The 6,355-nt window shown below is 45.5% G+C and overlaps 1 pseudogene; it reads left to right on the forward strand.

The window, feature by feature from the left end:
- Nucleotides 1-361: 361 nt before the first annotated feature.
- On the forward strand, nucleotides 362-985 carry LOC115331042 (annotated as a pseudogene).
- The last annotated feature ends 5,370 nt before the right edge of the window (nucleotides 986-6,355 follow it).

A 6,355-nucleotide genomic window follows, 5' to 3' on the forward strand; every position in this document is an offset into this window, starting at 1 on the left:
AGAAACAAAAAAGACAGGCGCGGTAACAGCAAGGAACTGCAGTTCCTTGTCTGCAAAAGGGCCGACTCTCTGTGTCGTCTGCTCGTTCGTTGGCGGCAGTTGGCGTCGCGACCGCTTGCGCCATCTCTTGTCTCCCGTGCGAAGCGGCGCCGTTTTGTTTGCAGACCGGAGGCGTCGCTGCGTTTCCATAGGAGCTAAGCCTTTTTCTTTCTTTACTTTTTCCTCAGGTAAGTTCGCTCTTTGCAAATTTTACCCAAAAAAAAAATGCACCATCTGTGGGCAACGCTGCACAAAGTCGTAGCGCGATAGGTTAAGAAACCGAATTTTCCGGTCGATTTAAACAGCCTACCGTCTCCTTGTTTCACCCGGTATAACTGTGATAATCAAACTCACAGACGGCACAGACCTCAGTAAATTACCACCTGATGCTATAGGACGAAGCCTTGTACAAGCGGCGGCACTCACCGCGGCAGAAAAAAGGGACACCTACGTAAAAGTGAGAGTCATTCCGAACCTCATTGCGATAGACACGTACCGCACGACCGCAGCAGAGAAATTCCTCCATATACGCCAAATACTAGTCCTCAACAAACAACACCCCATTCTTGCCTATAAAACCAGTGGAAATAACACAGTCAAAGATGTTATACACGGCATCTAAATGTCCGTCCCAGACGAAGAAATTCAACATGAACTTGAGATCCAAGGAACCAAGGTCCTAGAAGCTCGGAGAATAAGCTCATCCCACTCCGTACTTGTCGTCATCGAGGGAACCCGCCTTCCTAGATTCGCTCTTTACAGCAGAGTAGTCATGAGGCTCCATCCCTACACCCCAAGGAGCCTCCTCTGAAGCAACTGCGCCACCATAGGTCACCGAGCAGATGTCTGCCCAAACAAACTACACTACCAGAGATGCTTACAATGCGAAACTAAACTTTCACCTGACCCAAACGGGATATCAGAGCATAACTGTGAAATCCAATGAACTGCAGAGGAGAACACCCGGCAGACTACTTACAATGTCCAGTACGCCAAGAGGCAGACAGAAACCGTAGAGGAGGAATGCGCATCCGAAGCTAACGCCAAGCAAATATAGCTCCACGAGTAGACGTAACAAACCCAAGAAGTAGACAGGACACTCAGAGCAAACCACAGCACAGCCACGACAGGAGCACCTCAGGCACCCAATGGCCCAGGCTTTCGACTCGCAACAGCTTCGCAATGCTCGGAGACACCGAAAGATCAAGAAGCAGAAGCAAAAACTCACAAGAACAAAACTACGACCACCGAGACCAACAAGCGAAAGACCAGAATGAAAGGCCCCGGCAGCCCCTCAGGGAAACCCCAACGGCACTACAGAAGACGACGGCATCACCCCCCCCCCCCCCCCCCCCTTAAATAGAGGGAGCTGGAGGATGAGTGAATCATCTCCTTAACCAGCAGCAAACGAATCCAACATCCAGCTTTCGTCAACCCCCGCAGAAGACCCGAAGAAACAATATGCGGTCGTGCTATCCGCAGCTAAAGAAACGCCGTCACAAATCAACATCTTAGAGCAATGAAGGCAGGTATCACCCTGGACACAAACAAACACAACACAAAATGAAACCACAATGGAAATACTTAGAAAGCTAGACTCCCTTCAAATGTAACTACAACAGAGAAACGAACTCTTTCAAAAGGAATTTCAAAAAAGGGACGCAATCATACAGAATATGCAACAAGAACTCCAGAAAAGAGACACCCTTTTTGCTGAACAATTCGTCAACCTCGAAGTCGGACAAAGGCAGCTTGAAAGCTCGCTCATTAAATTAGAATCCGTACTTAATTCTTTGAGAAAAAGACTCCAAACACCGAGCCTTGACGTCGAAAGTAGCCCATACAAAGTAGTTATCACAGAAGATACCAACCAGGGCACTGAGACAACTAAGAACCATGAATAAGATAAAACAACCGAACCACAACTCCCCAAATGGCGAAATATTAATTTGGCAATGGAATAGCCGCGGCTTGCGTAAAAAGGTCAATTTATTAAAACAATACATACAGCAATCAAAAGAGGAGCCAGACATTATACTGGTACAAGAAAGTAACGGAGTCTTCAACATACCGGGCTACGACCTTCACTCCCAACCAAGCATCGCAAGGAGCCTCCCAAAAAAGAACCGTGATAACCCCGCTCCCCCCAATGAACGACAATAACGTACACTCATAAATCCATTACGGCTATACTAATAGACACTAATCACCTCAATTCTGAAGAACAAGAGCACGTAGCAATTAAAATTCAAACCACAGAAACCGAAATAATAATCCTAAACGCATATTGGACACCGAAAAAAGAGTTCAAACATTCTAAAGAACTAGATCGATTTATACAAGAAAACAATAAATATCCAATACTAATTGGAGGTGACTTCAACAGCGCACATCTAGGATGGAATTACAGCTGTTCTTCACCTAACGGTAGAAAACTCGAAAAGATCGTGACTAACAGACAATTAACTCTCATGAATGACACCACGATACCCACCAGAACAGGCAATAGCGTGCAAAGGGACACCAACCCGGACCTAACCTGGTACAAAGGCAAGCCAACGTGCCATTGGGAAAACCAGCTAGAAAACTTAGGTAGTGATCACTATATTATCAACATTACTATAAAAACACGCCGAAAAAGTAAGAAAACACCAACGGGAACAAAAAGCAAAATCACCAAGTAGGACGAAATGAGAAAAGAACTTAAAGAACCCTTAGAAAATAATCCTGACCTTACGTAGGCGCAGGGGCTAGATAAAATACAGAGCAGCTACAAAAAGAACACCAAATGGATAGCAAACAGGGAACAAGCGCCGTACGTAGACTCACATCTTCTTGGCTTATGGGACAAGCGCAACAGGATTGTTAAAATTTGGAAAAAGAAGAAATCCAGAAAAGGTCTCAAGAAAGCCATCCAAAGAATCACAGAGGAAGCATACAATTACGCAAATGAGTTAGAACAAGAAAATTGGCTCCAAACTTGCGATCAACTAAACGGCCTCCTACACCCCCGAGAGTATCTTAAATCTTTCGAACTTTATTAGGGCAACCTAAAACAAAACACACTACAAATAAACTATGCCTCCATTACCAAACACGACCTAAAGAAATAGCAGAAAAATTACTGTGCAAATTCTACCCTAACAAAAACGGAATAACTTTCCCTGGCACAGAAACAGAATATAATATTGAGGACGCGGAAGGAATCAACAGCCCCTTCTGTGAAGGGGAGTTAAGAAGCGCACTCAGTGAATTCAAACAAAATACTGCCCCGGGAGAGGACGGCATAACATACGGAATGCTTCGAAATCTCCCAGACGAATATATAACGCTTCTACTTAAAGAAATGAACAGAGTATGGGACGAAGGTTACTTACCAACCCAATGGAAGGAGGCAATCATTATACCAATCCCCAAACCAGGGAAACAACCAAACTCTATCGACAACTATGGACCGATTTCCTTAACATCCTGTGTGGGAAAGGTAATGGAAAAAATGGTTTTAACGACGCTAGAATGGCTCATGGAAAGTCAAAAATCACTACCGGAGACAATGATAAGATTTAGAAAACACGTAAGCACGCAAGACATGATAATCAGGATCAAACAACAAATACTCGATCACCCGAGTAAATCACAAACGGCTATATTGAAGAACATAAAAGAAATAAACCACGGACACAAGATGTACAACTACGTGAACAATTTCCTCTCTGACCGAACAGTTAAAATAAGACTGGACGACTACACATCAGACAGCCGCCCGATAGACAGACGGACACCCCAGGGATCCATTCTATCACCATCCCTCTTCAACATAGCAATGAAAAACCTACCGAAACAGCTTAACGTCATAGATGACCTCGAACATAGCCTATACGCAGACGACATTACCCTCTGGATGACTAAATGATCTGCAGGAGAACAAGAAGAAGCGATGCAAAGGTGTATAAACACAGTGCAAAGGTACGCCGCCTCCATCGGACTTACATGCTTTGCAGAGAAATCTGAATATGTAGTAATAATTCGATCCCGCGCAATTAAAACCTCAGAATATAGAGAAATGATAAGCTTAACAATAAAAAACGAACCATTGCCAAGAAAAAAACACAAAAAAGTGCTGGGATACTATCTGCAAGAAGACGGTAAACATAACATCACCTTAAATAAACTCATAGCACCAATAGAACAAATTCTTGGCATAATTCGCAGGATCACAAGACAGAAGCGAGGTATGAAAGAGCATGAATGAAGGAAAGTCATAGAACCACTAATATACTCTAGAGTCATGTACCACTTACCATATATCAGCCTCACCACATTACAACAGAAAAACTCGAAACAACTCTGCGCAAAGCCTCTAAGCTAGCACTGGGCGTCCCCCGCTTTACAGCCACCTACAATATAAAAGATGCGGGGCTATTCAATTCATTAGACGACAGAGTAGATATCCACAAACTAGGACAAAAACAGACTAGTAACATCCCTTCAAGGCAGAAGAATACTTACAAAACTAAACTATGAAACAACAAACTTTCCTCCTATCCCACTGGAAACTCCCCCATGGGAACAAATACCTAGAATCCATGTAGACCCAATCCCCTAGAACATGCAAAGAAAACGCAATGCAGACAGAAGAAAAGACAGAGTCCAGCGCCTAGAGAAAAAGGACGAAGAATATACTAGCACCAAAACATAATATACAGATGCAAGCTACAACGCAGGGCATGGCCTTATAGCTGTATGGAACATCGCGGAAACCTTAACGCGTAGATATCAAGACATCCCATCCCCAAGGCTCGCCGAACTACTAGCCATATCTACTGCCATCACCGAATTGACCAAAAACAACGATAAAATTATCATAAGAACAGACAGCCAGGACGCATGCAGAGCTTTTCTGAAGAATAGACTCCCCATGTCAATACAGAAACGGCTGCAACATCACATGCACAAGTACCCACTACTCTAAATTAGAATTCAATGGGTCCCAGGACACCAGGCATCGAGAGGAAACATACAAGCACATAAGCTTACCCGCGAACCAAATCCGGATAGCCCTCTCGCCTGGCCCTGTGATCAGGAATACGACCCCAAACAAGAAAGAAAAATACTTTGCAAAGCCTGGCAACAAATTCTAAAGAAAGACGCAACGCCTCCACTCTCCTCCCATCACCCTCACGAACTCACACAAGAGAAGAAGCAACCCTTATTCGTAGAGCACAGACAAATTCCATCCTCACCCAAAACTCTATCCACTACATACACAAAATGCCAGGCTACCCCTCCTGCCCTCACTGCGGAGGATACCTATCCAACCAGCATACACTCTGGGAATGCATTGGATTCCACCAAAGCCGACAGCAATCTCTCTCTCACCTACCCCCTGAACGTACGCCAAGCAGCTGGCAGGAATGGACAAGGGGGACCTGGCACATGCCACTCCACTCTGCATAACAATGGCAACACCAACGGATGAATGAGAAGATGGGCGGTCTTTCCGGAAGAGCTGATAGTTTCGTAAAACTTGTGCATGTGTGAACGTCAAATAGGTCTCCTGTAATGCTAAAGCTATTGGGCGTAGCTCATTAAGTAAAAAGTGAACATCATCTATATTGTGAAGAAGACCCCGACAGTTTCATTGCATGAAACTAAAATAACTCATCACACGTTAAATAAATTATAGTTAAAATTGTGGGGTTCACAGCTTTGAGTGGACACAAGCTATGTTACACTCGGGGCAGTGACAGGAGGAGGTTTTTTTCTTTTGGTCCCCCTTTCCGGGGTATGCTTTGTACCTTCCTTCGCAGGTGGAGGTGGTTCAGTCGGATCGACAGATACCTCCATGGCCTCCTCCTCCCGCTGTGAAGTAGAAGGTGTGGGCCCCTCGATGCTCTGAGAGGGAGTGGTGTCAAGCACCACTCGGGGCTCAGGGCCAGGACGATAGGGAACCGTCCTGGCACGTGGGCTTTGGGCAGGGCCGCTGGGGTCTGAGGACCCACAGGGGCGTCGCTGGTGGTTGGGAGGCTGGGTCAGCACTCCAAGTCGCGAAGACTGTACCGAGTGCCCACCGTTGCCTTTAGTGGCGGCGCTGCCCCCCTGGCAGCCGCCTCGGCATAGGTGCCTCCTTGAAGGAAGAAAAATCGCTTCCTTGCCTCACGGTACTTGAGGTATTCTTTGATCTTTAGCGTATGGATTATCTTCTCCTCCTGAAACTCTGGGAAGGCTCAAGAGTAGGTGGCATGGGCACCAGAGCAGTTGACAGACTTGAAGAGTGTACCCTCGCATGTGTCAGTTGGATGGTCTGTAGCTCCGC

Source organism: Ixodes scapularis, unplaced genomic scaffold (genome assembly GCF_016920785.2).
Source record: "Ixodes scapularis isolate PalLabHiFi unplaced genomic scaffold, ASM1692078v2 PGA_scaffold4__175_contigs__length_147842914, whole genome shotgun sequence".
Classification (NCBI taxonomy): Eukaryota; Metazoa; Arthropoda; class Arachnida; order Ixodida; family Ixodidae; genus Ixodes; species Ixodes scapularis.